Here is a 15615-nt window from a genome sequence, read left to right on the forward strand (position 1 = left end):
TCTCTCGCTCTTCCTCTCTCTCTCTCTCTCTCTCTCTCTCTCTGCAGACAGGGGAATGAAGGCCTGGCTCCCGTTCCGGCTTCCTTCCTCTGGCTGAACGGCTGGATAGTCGTCTCCGGGGAGGGATCTCTTCCTCGGGGCGATGGTCCAGGTCGTGGCGCTGCTGCTCTCTATCTCTTACTCTCACTCTCTTCATGATTCTCTCTCGCGTGCTCTCGTCACTTCGAAGTGTTGTCGACAAGGCTCGGAAAGGAACTGCCGAGCCGCTCCGCCGCGCGCGCTCGGCGTCTCGCCGTCGTCCGTCGGGCCCGGCTGATAACGTAGCCCGATTGGCTGCGCGAGGCGCGAGACGTGCTAATTGGCTGCTCGTTTCGCGCCAGCTCGAACCGGCGAGCTCCCCCCTTGCGTACGTCGGCCAGCGAATTCCACGAATTCCCGGGACGTAGTTCGCGTCCGAGAAAACGCGGGCCTCGCTGGAACCGATCGTCTTTTCTTCCTCGCATCGAGTGAGGTTGCCGCGCAAACAGCAAAGCGCGATTTGCTCGGCTGCGACGTACAACGTCGCAATCCCCCTCCCTTCACTTTGCTACCCCCAGGAGAGACGGACCCCATCGTAGGTCCAGGAAGAGGACCGTCCAACTCATTCCCATTGGAGTGGGTTTTAAGTTGGGCGGGGGCGCCACCCTACATCCTCCCACTCGCCCCTGGGTTGCGTTTGGAGCACAACCGCAACCCCGACTTCTCTTCCCTCTTGTCTTTCTTGTGGTACTCCTCTCTCTCTGGCTCTCTCTCTCTCTCTCTCTATTCTGCTCAATCCTCCCACCGTCCTCCGTAAATGCGCCGAAGGACGAGTTCCCTCGTCTCAGGTGATACTCCTTCTAAGCCTCGCAAGATTTGAAGGAGGATGTTCCTCTCCTCTTGCTGGCTATAGTTAGGGACCTCCCTGACGACGTGGATCGAGCGATTCGGGGTGTCCACTTCGGGGCGGAGACAGCGGAGACGCTCCCTCTCCTGCTGTTGGTATAGCTGTTGATACAGCTCTCGTGTCACCAGCCCTTCGACCTCGTTCCGATACGTCGCTTCCTGCTGCTGCCTTTCCTCTCGTATGCGGCGATCGTTCGCTTCTCGTTCCTCTCTCTCTTCTCTCTCTTGACGCTGACGAGCCTCTCGTTCTTCTCGGTGGCGATGGTCCCGTCTCTCCGGTTCCTCTCGCTGACAGCTATCGGGTTCGTCCCAGTTCTCTTCGGCGAAGTTGACGCCACTGGCCGTTTCGATAGGAACGTAACCTCCTCCTCGCTGTTGGCGGCTCCGAAAGGCCTCGGCGCACCGCGGACAGCTGGTCACCTGGACTCCGTGTCTCCCGCAGTTACCGCAGAAGTCACGGGTGATCCCTTTAGTACATGTGGTAACACCATGGCCCGGCTGCCAACAGTTAAAACAACTGTACGGGGCCGGGTCTATCGTCGGGTTCGTTGGAATCGGTCGGAGTCCTCCGAACCACGCTCCCCTTTCCTTTACAGGCAGGGTCCTGCGGTTGGAGGAGCGGCTCCTTGTTCGATCCGCCGAGCGATCTTCGATGACGTTCCTCGCGTCTCTTCTCTCTCTCTCTCTCTACCTCTCTCGTCGGAGCCGTTGGCCGCTGTCCTCGCCACTGGGACTGGTTGGTCTCGGGCTGGTAGGCAGGCCTCAGTCTCCTCTCTCGTCTCCCTCTGAATACGCCTCGCTTCTCTTCTTCGGGCGGATCTGGCTGTGTTGCGTCGTGCGTTCCTTGCTGCTACAGCCTCCTCCCGGCTCATGTCGTTCTCCGGGGTTGCAGCAGATGCTGGTGGATCTGCTTCCATCTGCTCCTGGTCGACGAGCATGGAGGCAGCTTCGTCTCGTGTCCGCTGCTCCTCTTGATGGCAACGCTCGGCTTCCTCTCTCACCTTCTTCTCCTTCTCGCTCTTTCTCTTTCTCTCCTCTGCTGCGGCAGCGGCTCGCTCTGCTCTGAGCCGCTTTTCATCGTCGTGGGCCTCGCGCAGTCGCTGTTCCTCCTCTCGGGCTCGGCGCTCTTCTTCTCGTTCTCTGGCCTCTTTTCCTCTCTGCTCCATTTCTTCTCGCCGATTTCTCTCTTCCTCTTCTTGTCGCTCCTCTCCTCTCCTCCTCTCGTCTTCGTTGTTTTCCGGTGTCTGGTTTACTTCCTCTGGATGACGGGTCGGGGACCAGTTATCCCAGTCTATCTCGGCCGTCCCAGAGTAGACACCGCCGAAGAATCCTCTGATCGGCGAACCCGGCTCATCGTCGTCCGAGCTGGACAGATATGCCGAGACATAATCTTCCTTTGTGAGCTGAGGAGGATTTTTGCTCTTCTTCTTCTTGTTCTTCTTGCTCTTCTTCGTCGGTGGACCCCCTCCCGAGTTTACTCTAGTCTGGCCCCTCGGAGTAGGGGCGGCAGCGGGAACAACAGGGGATTTGGCGACGTATAACTCCAACTCCCTCTGCGCCCGTCTGCTTTCCTCTGCCTCCGAGCTCTCTTTCCCTCGTGATTCGGCGGATGGCTTCTGCCTCTCCATCCGAATCCCACTCTCCTCCTCTCTCGCAACCTCCTCTCTGACTAAGCCCATACGCCGGGGGATTGCCCCTGTCGAGATCGCCTGGCTTAATCTTGTGACCGTCTCTGTCCTTGGCCTCTCCTCGTTGCTCCCATTTCGCTGCTGGCTGCTCTCTGGCCTCGTCATCAGACCAGCTGTGGATTGGCGCAGGCGCAGCCTTGGTGTGGTCGCGCCGATCCTCAAGCTGGTTATCCCCGCCCCTGAACCCTGCAGAGGCGTTGACGACGTTGCTGGCGTTGGCAGTCTAGCTGGTGATCTTGCTACCTGGGCGAACGTTGGTCGTGGCGGTGCAATGTTGGTCGGTGGCGGGCCTGTCGGCACCGTCTCTCTCTCGTCCTCTACTCGTTTCATCCTAAAAACACAAATGAATTAGTATTTTTGCTTAGCCTTTCGCGGCGGGACCCAGCGCTTAAGTTCATCCACGTAAGCCTTTGTCAACCGTCGCGATTTTCCGTCACTGTAGCCTAGTACATAGACTATCGGGGATTTAACCTCGACAATCTCATACGGGCCTTCCCAGTGCGGAGCTAGTTTTTTAGAAACACTCTTGGCTGCGTCGGATAGGACATGGGTCTTTCGCATGACCTCATCTCCTACTTGAAATCGCGCATTTTTCCGCCCCTTGTTATAAACGCGTTCTTGTTTTTCGGTTGCAGCGCTCGTGTATTTCCCCACCAATTCTCGCAGCATATCTAATCTCTTCATCCTGTCCACCCACTTATCTGGCTCCCCTCTTTCCACGGGTTTTCCTCCCTCGATCTCCCGTCGCAAACTCAACACCGGACGAGGATGTCGCCCGTAGTTGAGAAACGCAGGAGAGACTCGAGTAGAAGCTTGCGTCGCCGTGTTAATGGCATGACGAAACTCGTGGAGATGCAAATCCCAGTCGCGATGATCGTTTTTTACATACATCGCGATCATCGTTTTAAGCGTGCGATTCGTACGCTCGACGGGATTTGCCTGAGGATGATAAGGCGGAGTGGTGATATGTTTCACACCGTAGACTTCCAACACTTTCTTCAAGTGTTGGTTGTCGAACTCCTTTCCATTATCGGTTAAAAAATATTCAGGGGTTTCCCACCTGAATAAAATCAACTCCTCCAACGCTCTGGCTACTGACTTCGCATCCGCCTTCCTCAACGGCTTCAATTCGATCCAGCGTGTAAACAAGTCTTGGAACACGACTAGATATTTGAATCGATTTTTGCTCGGAGGAAACTCCATGAGATCAGCTGCGACGATGGCCCAAGGCCGCTCGACGACTCGCCGTCCCATGAGCCCTTTCGCTCCGCTTTGCGCCGTTTTATATTTTTGGCACTCCTCGCACGACTGTACGAACTTGTACACGTCGTGATAGACTCCTCGCCAATAGTACTCTCGAGCCACTCGGTCATATGTCTTCTCTATTCCCAAGTGACCCGAGGAAGGCGGACAGTGTGCATCTCTTATTACTCTCTCCTTCTGTTCCTCCGGCACTACTAATCTCCACGCTTCCTCGCGGTGTGTTATCGGGTCCAGCAAAGCATCCTTGTGCCAACGATAAAGCACTCCATTTTCGATACGCCATCCTAGGTACTTCTCCGGGAATTTTTCAACTTGTTCTCGCAATTTTAAATATTCCGGATCTTGTACCTCCTCAAAAGCGGCAACAGCGTCCTCGCCATTATCGTCGCTTCGGGATAACGCATCCGGAAAATGATTTAGTTCACCTTTTCGATAAATCACGTCAAATTGCCACTGTTGCAATTCAATTGCCCATCTTGCTAGGCGACCGCTGGGATCTTTCAAATTCCTCAGCCACTGCAGACTTTTGTGGTCTGTTATCACGCTGAAGTCGTACCCCTCAATGTACGGCCTCAGCTTTCTGATAGCCCAGACCACTGCCAAGCATTCTTTCTCCGTCGTCGTGTAATTTCTCTCGGCAGAAGTTAGTACACGACTAATATACACTATCGGGTGCTCGCCATCGTCATGGTCTTGAGTCAAAACGGCCCCGATAGCTGCGCCACTGGCATCGCATTGCACTTTGAACGGCCTTGTAAAATCAGGCCGAGCAAGTACAGGGGCCACGGTGAGCGCGTGTCGGAGAGCTTCAAAAGCCTCTTGTTGCTCATCTCCCCACTCCCATTTCTGATCTTTTCGCAGCAGTCGGACGAGCGGGACTTTGAGCTCGGATTCGCGCTCGATAAAGCGCGAATACCAGCCCAACATACCCAGAAATCGTCTTAACTGTTTGACGTTTTTCGGTGCTGGAAAGTTTTTCACTGGCTCTACCCTTTCGGGATCAGGACGCAGTCCCTCCTTGTCCAATAAGAAACCCAGCCACCTGATCTGTGAACAACAAAATTCGCACTTCTCCTCATTCACGACTAGCCCCGCGCCCGTGAGTCGCTTCAGGACAAACTCGAGCCACTCTAGGTGCTCTTCGAAAGTCTCCGTGGCGATCACCAGGTCGTCGAGGTAGGCGAACACTGCTGGCTCGCACGCAGGCCCAAACAAAGCATCTATTAATCTCTGTTGGGTCCTGGGCGCGTTACACAGACCGAACGGCATACGCTTAAACTGCCACAGGCCCGAGCCCGGCACAGAAAAAGCCGTATACTTCCTGCTCTCTGGCGACAACGGGATCTGATAATAGGATTGTTTCAGATCGATCTTTGATAGATATCGAGCACTGCGTAGCCTATCTGTAATCGAGTCCATATTAGGGATTGGATGCTCATCCCCAATAGTGACCCGATTCAAATCTCGATAATCGACGCAAAACCTCCACGTTCCGTCGGCTTTGCGGATCATGACAGGTGCGCTTGTATAATCGCTCGCCGATCTCTCTATGATCCCTTCTAGAAACAATCTCTCAACTTCCTCGACCGCGGCTTGCTGTTTTGCTGGAGATTCACGCCGAGGCTTATGCCGAATCGGCGTGAAGTCCATCAGCTCGATATGGTGCTCCGTAAGATGCGTGAGCCCTATCGATGAGCCTTGGTTTTTAAGGATCTCTTCCACGAGCTCTCTCACCTCCGCTCGCTCCTCCTCCGTGATAGTCGACAGGCCGGCACACTCCGCGTACACGGTAGCTTCCTCTTTGTTGTTTATATCAGCAAATGGTCGCCACTCGCCCTCTTCCGTACGCCACAAACCTCTTCCCAGTCGCACGTCGCAATCGAACTTCTTACAAAAATCCATTCCGAGGATCATTGGTTGTTCGAGCGACGGTGCAGCTTTGAAAGATATGGCTTGTTCTTTACCTCCTATATCGAGTATCATCTCCAATTCTCCAAGCACTGAGTGAATGTGCCCCGTGGCTGTGCGGAGCTTAGTTGTGCTCTTCGTTAACCGCTCCCGAAATCTCTCAGCGATTTCTGGACCAATCAACGATAGAGTTGCCCCGGGATCGAGCAGTGCCTGATACACATGCCCGCCGAGGCTCACTGTTAGGAAATTTCTATTTTCCGAGTTTGCTCCGGCCACCACTTCTCCCTCATCCGCACTTTCCCTCGTGCTAATGCCTGGTACAAAAAGCGGTTTTGGCGAGCTTTGAAGTCTTTCGCTACTCGCAGCGTTTCGTCTCTCGCTCTCTTTCTCTACTCCTAACGTTTTGAACCATCGGCAGCCTCTAATGTCTAATTGGACTGCGGTCAGGTCCCCCCTTCTTCTCTCTTCCTTCTCGTTTTCGCTCAGTAACCTCGTGGCCTTCTCCTCAACCTTTCTCAACTCGGCAAACCGACGCGCTTCTTCCTCGTCTTGCTTCTCGGTTTCGTCGAGCTTCACGAGTGGCTGAGCGAACGTAACTCCTCTAATCTCCTTTCCTCCCGTTCTTCCTTGTTCTGGGGGCGCCGGTTTCTTTATTTCTGGGCCCCCAACTTCAAGTTTCCCAGAGCTGTAGTTATCACACGACAGTCGGGGCACGAGAGTAAAGTGACGCCTTCTCGTCCGCACCACTGACAATGGGTCTTAGGAGCGTCCATAGTCCAGTGCGCAGGAGTTGAATTTGTATGCGCCGTCGGAGGAGTTGTGCAGTTCCTCGAGGTGTGCCCCTTCTCTCTGCATCTATAGCAGACTACTTCGGGACACTGTGAGGCGCGATGACCAACACGGTGATACGTGAAGCACGCGCCGAGAAACTCTCCCGCGCTCACGTTGGTCGGTCCTAATGGCGATTTACCCGCCCCCGCCGCTGGATTCCTTCCAGTGCGTGGCTGATTTCCTCCGCCCTTCGGTTTATTCGTCGAATCCTGGCTTGATGCCGCAACTTTTCCCGTCGACTTGGATTTATTACCAGAGTCGACGTTAGTGCTTGCGCTCGCGACTTTTTCCGACTCAGAAGCGGACGCTGAAATCGTAGCTTTCTTAGCTTTCGACTTCTTGCCCTTCTTCTGAGTCTCCTCACTTTCTTTCTCTTTGTCTACCGTCTCGACTGCAGCGACCTTAGGCTTAGTCACCCCTCCTGTATATGCCGCGCCGGGAACGTGCATCTTCTCAGCTGGCAATGGCGGAGCATAACGACTGTCCAAGTCTCGCTGCTTCTCCCACCGGCGACCATACTTCTCAAGATCTTCTAAGCTATCAATGAGTTTATCACCGATAGCCTTCCGATACTCGGGTAGAATATTGCGATACGCTATCTGCAACAATTCTCTTTTTGATGGGGATCGATGGAAGCGTGACACAATGTACTCAAATTTGGCGAGAAACGTCGTGATTTTCTCACCTTTGTGTTGCGTCCTCCTCCTCAAATCCTCCATTAAATCCTCCCTGTCATATTCAGTAACGTAGCGGTGCTTGAATTCTCGACAAAACTCCGTCCACGTCTGAATTTTCTCTCTTTTGGCTCGGAACCAACGGCCCGCCTCGCCCTGGAAAATACACGGCAACACGTTTATCCAGTCGACATCTAAAGCTCGAGTACCTCTTCGGCAATCACTTAACCTTTCCAAAAACTCTTCTGGGTCCTCGTTTCGGCCTTCGCCGGTAAACTAGAAACCCCAGTCTTTGAGTTTTTTTGTGATATCTCGGGCGCTGTCCATTCTCTCATTCCGAGAACCTCTCACCGAGAGTCTTCCCGTCGACGCATGATTCGAGCTATGCTCGAATTCGCTGTCGCTGCCGCTCAATAAACTCAAGCTTCCTCTCGGACTTCGTATTCTCGCGGCCCTCTCTTTCCTCTCTGCCTGTCCTCGCTCGCTTCTCCGGATCCTCTTCGCGCGACTCTCGCTCGTGTGAGGAACCTCCGACTGACTCTCCGAACTCCTGTCGCTTGGCCTCGTTCTGTCGAAGAACAATTTTCTCTCTTCTCTCTGGTTCTCTGACTGACTAACGGGCTCCGCTATTCTCTCATTTCCCCACCTCGGACACTGCAAGGTTGGCCGTTTTATAGCCTGCGTCGAGGTTCGTCGGAGACCTTCCGATCTCATCTCTTCCTCTCTACGCAAACTGTTTTGCTGGCGAATCACTTGGCACGCTTTGTTCCATGCTTCTTCGCGCACTTGTTGGAGATTGCGTTGATGCCGTCGTTGCACTTCTTCTTCCTCCTCCTCGATATCGAACTCATTCATCACCTGATTAAAAACGCGCTGGCCTTCAAGTTCGAGCTCCTCTTCAAGGGCCCTCTCTCTGGCTTGCTCGTAGGTCATTCCGTTCGCGCGGAGTTCCCCTATGCGAGTCACGCGTTCATTCAAGCGTTCGTTCGTTTCCCGATACCGATTCTCACTCTCTCTTTCGCTTTCAGCCGAACTTCTTCCCGCTCTTGAGCTTACTGACGAGCTTTCCTCATTTCTCTGCTCGTTACAGTTGGCTGTCGCAGAAACATTTCCTCCCGCTAGAGTGGTCGATGGCGTATACCACCGCTCTCTTCCTAGCGGAGGTCGGCTTTCGGCGACAGGAACTCTGCTCGAAATTTCTCTGAGTCCCGGTCGGGCGATAGGTGATTCGCCTATACCTCGTACTATTCGAGCCGAGAAATACTCCCACGCTCCCGGCTGTCTCCCTGGCATGCGGTTCTCAAACCGGTAGCCACGCGGTGCTGGAGTCGGAGGCGATATCAAGTTCCCAATTACTGCCGAGGTAATCGGTCGTCCTGATAGCGCCGCCGTAGCAGTCACCAGGGCCGCTCCAGCCCGTGAAGTGACTACACTCGACGACGTCGTAGTCGCCACTGCCGTACTCGGTGGCACGTTTAAATTGACACCACTTCGACGATCGTCTCCTCCGTTCTCGCTTTCGCTAGAACGTGGATGGATCAACCTTACCTGGTTGTCATTGTTTACTCTTCTCTTCTTTCCCTTCTTTGGTGGAATTTCTCCCAAAATACGCCGCTCTATTTCCTCGCTGGCTATCGCAACTCTCTCGCCTTCGATATCCCACTCATACCACGGCACTCCTTCCAAAGTCGGGTTGGCTTCCGAAATATACGCGCGCAATAATCGATCGCGACGAACCTCAACAGAGCCACGCAAACCAAAACCTCTGGCCTCGAGCTCTTCATCGAGTTCGTACTCTGTCAAACGGCCGATTTTAAATTTCATCGCGCGAAATTCGCGCGAGCTATGCATCAGCCGTTGCATTACGGCGGCATGCGTTTCGTTACTTGCCGCTCGATTCATCGCGCTTTCTCACTCTCACGCACGCTCTCTACGCTCCCAATTTCTCCTCCTCTCCACCTCGGCGATCACGAATTCCCCACAAGGGATGCCAATTGCGACGCTGTGCCTCCCAACACAGGTGCGCAACACTTGACGCCTCGTACGCGCCAAGATTTTTCGTTAATCTCGGGATTTACTGTAATCGCCGGCGTTTGGGAGAACGTGGAGGAAAGAAGGAGGAAGTAATCACACAATTTATTAACTTATATTGCACGTATATTTATCCCAGCCCTTCCTTACAGCGTGGTGGCCGTAGCCGCCCACACACAATAGCCACGCAGGGCTCGCCGTCACACCTCTACTCTCATATACGCGCGCACGCCTCGAGTCTCTCGCCTCTGACGTTGCGCAGTCTGACCCGTCTGCGCTCTCTCTCTCCCGCTTCCGAATTTCGGCTCGGCGCGACCCGCTCGAGTAGCGATACGGCCGGCGCGCTCGTTCTCTCTCTCGCTCTCTCTCTCTCTCTCTCTCTCCCGCACGGATACTCGCGAGCACAGCGCGCGCTCACGGCAGCGTTGTCGGCCGAACCAACGCGGCCCCCCCTCTCTACTCTCGAGCACGCACACACGTATCGGCGCGCTCACTAACAGCTCGCGCCGGCGGTCCCGGCCTGGCGAGGCCTAAACCGACGCCGGCGTAGCTATCGGTTGTCCCCTTCCTTCTCTACTCTCTCCCGCTCTTCTCGATGCTCGCGCGCACCGACTTTGCCGCGCGTTGGCAGCAAGCCCGACCTGCTGCTACCGAGCAGCGAGGACTTCTCGAACGCCCCGATGCTTCTCTCTCTCTCGCTCTCGCACACACACACTCTCCCGCGATCCTTCTACGCTACGCTGTTCTCTTCTTTTCCCGCTCTCGTGTACACTGGCCCGATGCCCCGCGTAGACGACGTCGAGGTGTACGCCCGCACCGTACACCGCTCTCTCGTCTCACTCACTCTTTCTCGGACACACTCGCGACTTTCTCTCTCTCTCTCTCTCTCTCGTTTCTCTCGGCGGCCTAATGGCTCGCACCGAGAGTATCCCGAGCAACCCAAGAATTCTTACCTGGTGTAGGAGAGACGAACACCAGTCTCTCGTCCCCCAGTGGAAGCCTCGCTAGCCCAGGAGGTGCTGGCTTCCCGTACTCTTTCTCTCTCGCTCTTCCTCTCTCTCTCTCTCTCTCTCTCTGCAGACAGGGGAATGAAGGCCTGGCTCCCGTTCCGGCTTCCTTCCTCTGGCTGAACGGCTGGATAGTCGTCTCCGGGGAGGGATCTCTTCCTCGGGGCGATGGTCCAGGTCGTGGCGCTGCTGCTCTCTATCTCTTACTCTCACTCTCTTCGTGATTCTCTCTCGCGTGCTCTCGTCACTTCGAAGTGTTGTCGACAAGGCTCGGAAAGGAACTGCCGAGCCGCTCCGCCGCGCGCGCTCGGCGTCTCGCCGTCGTCCGTCGGGCCCGGCTGATAACGTAGCCCGATTGGCTGCGCGAGGCGCGAGACGTGCTAATTGGCTGCTCGTTTCGCGCCAGCTCGAACCGGCGAGCTCCCCCCTTGCGTACGTCGGCCAGCGAATTCCACGGGACGTAGTTCGCGTCCGAGAAAACGCGGGCCTCGCTGGAACCGATCGTCTTTTCTTCCTCGCATCGAGTGAGGTTGCCGCGCAAACAGCAAAGCGCGATTTGCTCGGCTGCGACGTACAACGTCGCAAGACCCGTGAAAAAGGATTTATACGGGCTAAGGTAGCAGGTTTCACTATTTACAGCTGCTACGCTTCACCTAACGCTACAATCGAGCAGTTCGAACAACTGCTAGATCGGCTCATACAAGACGCAGTAGGGAGGAAACCGATAATGATTGCAGGTGACTTTAATGCTTAAGCTGTGGAGTAAGGCAGCATAAGGACTAACCACAAAGATCGAATACTCCTAGATGCAATCGCTCTCCTGGATTTGGCCCTAGTTAACCAAGAATGCACCCACACATTTAGAAGAGGAGACGTAGAACCCATTGTCGACCTGACATTTGTTAGCAGCAGCCATATTGGCTTAGTCGCTTCATAGCCAAGAAGTAAGCACTACACACATAGTGATTACTAGGCTATAATAATGGAGGTAGGAATATCAAAAGAGGGACACAGCGCGAGTACAACGACCAATAGAGTTAGTTAGAAAACGAAGGAGATGTTCCTAAATCCGAACAGCAAGGCGGAGCAGGCGACGGTCAACATCACCCAAGCATGTAATGCTGCTATGCCTTGAAGAGTGGCATACAATAGACGACCACCAGTATACTGGTGGGACAAGGAGATGGCGAGTGCACGTAGCAAGTGCCACTAGACCAGAAGACGAGAACAACGGGCGAGGAAGGAATACTATAAAACTGGTATAGGCAAAAAAATAGTAGATGCCCGCGGACGAAAAATAAAGGATGCTAAAAGGAGTCTTAAGAAAAAAATCCGCGAAAACAAACAACCGTGCCTTAAGGAATTACAGGACGAGATCGAACAAGACCCTTGGGGTCGACTGTATAAAATAGTAATAAGATTAAAGGAAGCTACGTGCCTTCACCAAAGTGCCCGTAACTATTGTACCGGATAGTGACCACACTGTTTTCCAGGCGACTGAAAGAGCCAAGTGTCATCAAAAGTGGTGTGAATGAAGAGGATATCCCTCCGATCACGATTGAGGAATTGTTAGCCGCTTGCAGAAGAGTAGGAAACAACAAGACCCCAGGTATGGATGGCATTCCAAATATTGCATTGAATCATGCCATTCACGCTCACCCAGAGGTCATCGTAGACTTCTACATGACACGTCTAAAAAAGGAAACATTTTCCACAAACTGGAAGAAACAGTGACTAGTGCTTCTGCCAAAAGGAAAGAAACCACTCCAGAAGTCCTCATCATACAGACCACTCTGCATGCTGGATACCTCAGGCAATATCCTGGAACGCATTATCTGTGTCAAAATGGATCATTTTATAGAAGGAAAAGGTGGATCAGCAGAACACTAATATGGCTTCAGAAAGAAGCGTTTAACCTTGAACGCGGATAGTCTAGTGATTGACATTGCACAAACAGCGATATAAGGGAACAGATGGAAGGGAGGGAAAAAGAAGTATTGCGCCATAGTTACATTAGATGTCAAAAATGCATTAAATTCGGCCAGATGGAGTGAAATACACGAGGCACTCTGGAAGCAGGATGTGCCCTTATATATAAGAAGGATAATGTTCGACTACTTGAAGAACAGAATCTTATTATATGACATTGAGGATGGTACCAAGACCTATAAAGTTATAAGAGGCATCCCCGAAGGGTCAGTACTTGGACCACCGACTTGGAACATCATGTACGACGGGGTACTAAAGCTACAATTACCGGAAGGAGCAACAGTCGTGGGATTCGCTGACGACATAGCAGTAGTGGTAGTAGCGAAGCATATAAAAAAGAGGTGATAGACATAGCTGAAAAGCCAACACGTATAATACACGAATGGCTAACAGAAACGGGTCTGGAACTAGCCAGTCACAAAACAAAGTTATTCTCATTTCCAGTAGGAAGAAGATTAAGGAAATCATACTGACGGTGAATGGACATGAGATCGTTTCTTAACCAATCATCAAATACTTGGGCATCACCATCGATGCAAGACTAAGTATTAAACAGCATCTGGAAGAAGTCAGTGATAAAGCATCAAAAGGTGGCGCTGCTCTATCACGATTGATGCCAAATGTAGGAGGGCCAACTCAGAAGCAAAGGTTACTCTTAGCCAGTGTAAGCACATCGATCATGCTATACGGAGCCCTAGTATGGGCAGATGCGATGCGGGTAAAATCGTATGCACAAAAGTTGACTACCGTGTATAGGCGAAGTGCACTAAAAGTGGCGTCCGCTTACCATACAGTATCGGACGATGCTGTCTGCATTATAGCAGGCATGCCACCTATTGACCTTTTAGCGTTGGAAAAAAAGGACGTATTCGAAGGCAGAAGACGAATGAATAACAAAAGCCAGAAAGAGATCTGGGATGCTGCAAGAAAGAAGACGATGAACGGCAAACAAGATAGGACGCTAGTGGCATATGGCGATGGACTCATTGCCTTATATATAAGATAGAAGACTGGATTGGAAGAAGATATGGAGAAGTTAACTACTACCTCACGCAGTTTTTGGCCGGGCATAGATGTTTCCGGGCGTACCTGCATCGGTTCAAACTAGACGACCGTCCGAACTGCCCAATATGTTCGGATGCATCAGAGGATGTTGAGCACGTCTTTTGCGAGTGCTCAGAATATTAGCAGGAGCGAGGAGAACTTGAGAGTTATCTTCAGTCCAGAGTAACTCCTGAGTCAATTATGACGGCCATGCTGACTTCAGAGGATGTATGGTGCGCAGTCAGCAACTATGCAGCAGACATTCTCAAGAAAGTCAGAAAGGACGAAGAAAACAGAAGAAGACGAAGAGGCTGAGTATGTACGTGTGTGTGTGCGACGAAAATGAAGGATGACTATAGTGATGACGACAACATCAATCAGATGCGGGCGATATCCTTTCGCCCCCACCCCCGCGAAGCATTGCTTGACGGTGGTACCGTGGGGTCCAGGGGCATAGAAGATGGAGCTAGGCACCTTTAACGAGAGTAGATTAAGGCAAAGAGGGCGTTTCTTTTTACGGCTAGGTGTTTTTTCACCTGGCCGTAAGAGGGATGGGTTCAGTCGGTGTGAATCCGATACACGGCTGAGATTGGGGATGGGGCTGTTCCGACGACCCTATAAACAAGGTCATGCTATGGTCTTTCTAAGAATTTATGTTTGTTTTGGGTATTTATCTACTTTTGTAAAGAAATTTCCACTTGCTAATATTTTACTTTTTAGAAAGGTTTTTAGAGTATGGGCATTGTAGATCTCTTTTATAATTATTTATGTAAATCAAACACAGATAATGTTTCTACCAAAGTAGAGTTTTGTGAATAAGTATAATTAATAAAAGTAGTATTAAAAACTAGCAACAAAAATTGTTGATATATTTAAAGAAATGACGAATTCATGTTAATTTACTGATAACTTTTTTAAATAATATTTGTTCATAAAACCTCATAACAGCAAGAAAAGTCCGTAAATTATTATTTATAATAATCGGGAACAAGGAGCATTCGCGGCTCAGTTGGCTAAGGCGTACGCCTCGGTCGACCGAAACACACTCGCTCAAGAGGTCATGGGTTCGATTTCCAGGGGTAGAGTAAGTGCTGGCATAACCAGCAAGGTGTGCGTCTGGAATACGTCCCCACGGGAGAAGTCCCTCAGGGAGGAAAAATACAAAGTAGAACAATACGTAAAAGGGAGAGAATAGAAGTGATAATAGAATCGGGCAACACTTCCACACAGAGGTGGTGGGAAGCCCCTGGAAGCTGGGTTAAAGGACTAGGTCGGTAATAGAGAAGAACGAATTTTCTTTTTTTTAATAATTTAAGATAGCTTGCTGCCCTGAATAGAAGACGAGCATTCCATTTACTCACATCGCGTAAAATTTATTAATCTAGTATTGGTTTATGAATGATATTGCAGCATAGTGACTGAGTTATTTGTACTGTAAATAAAGTTTATTTGATGTTGTTTCCCAATTTAAAAATAGAACCAGTGGCTGGTTATCTGCAAGCATAAATCCATAAGAAAAAATAGGTAATTTTTGTTCTAACAACTCGTCTTTAAAACGACAAAAACTCTCTCCTCATCTTCTCTTTTATTTTTATCATCATCTTTTTTATTCACTCTTTTTCTATCATTATTTTTATACCTCAGAAGCATCTCCGATGAGAACATCTTTTAGTAACATACATTGCCTGCAGAATAAATAGACTTCTTAATTACTGCCATCCCTAACGCTGTTATGTATTCACCCAGACTTTCATCTGTGAGGCAAGCGAAAACCCAGGATTATCCTGAAGGAAAATTACCCAGGACAAAACCTGCCTCGAAACACTCTAAGTTCAGGACATCTTTACTATAGAATACAACTCAGAAAAAAACGAGTAACTTCGCCAAGAATCGAATCCAAAACTCCTCGAACGAGCCTGTTTCGGCCGACTACGACGTGTGCTTTAGCAAACTGAACCACGAACGCTCAGTAAATTTTATTCTTGTTTAATTTACGAATTTCTTAATACTTTCACAAAATTTACTTGAATATAAAAGTTTTAAATACAGCAGAAGATATTATTAAAACAATTCTTTTAATCATAATATATCTTGAAAAAAGCTTACTCCTAGTGAAAATGATAGTAACTTTCGGAACGGAAAGCTAAAATTTTGACTTTGAATGCTAATGTACTAACTTCAGGTACGCATTATCGCTTTATAAATAATTCAGAATAATAGCTACTTTATTTCCAATCTGAGGTTCAACTTTAT

The 15615-nt window shown here is 50.9% G+C and overlaps 1 protein-coding gene across 9 annotated transcripts in view; it reads right to left on the reverse strand.

Moving 5' to 3' along the window:
* LOC103317573 (gonadotropin-releasing hormone receptor) overlaps positions 1-15615 on the reverse strand; it is a 449011-nt gene that overhangs the window by 262462 nt on the left and 170934 nt on the right. The window lies entirely within an intron of this gene.

Source organism: Nasonia vitripennis, assembly GCF_009193385.2.
Source record: "Nasonia vitripennis strain AsymCx chromosome 3 unlocalized genomic scaffold, Nvit_psr_1.1 chr3_random0009, whole genome shotgun sequence".
Classification (NCBI taxonomy): domain Eukaryota; kingdom Metazoa; phylum Arthropoda; class Insecta; order Hymenoptera; family Pteromalidae; genus Nasonia; species Nasonia vitripennis.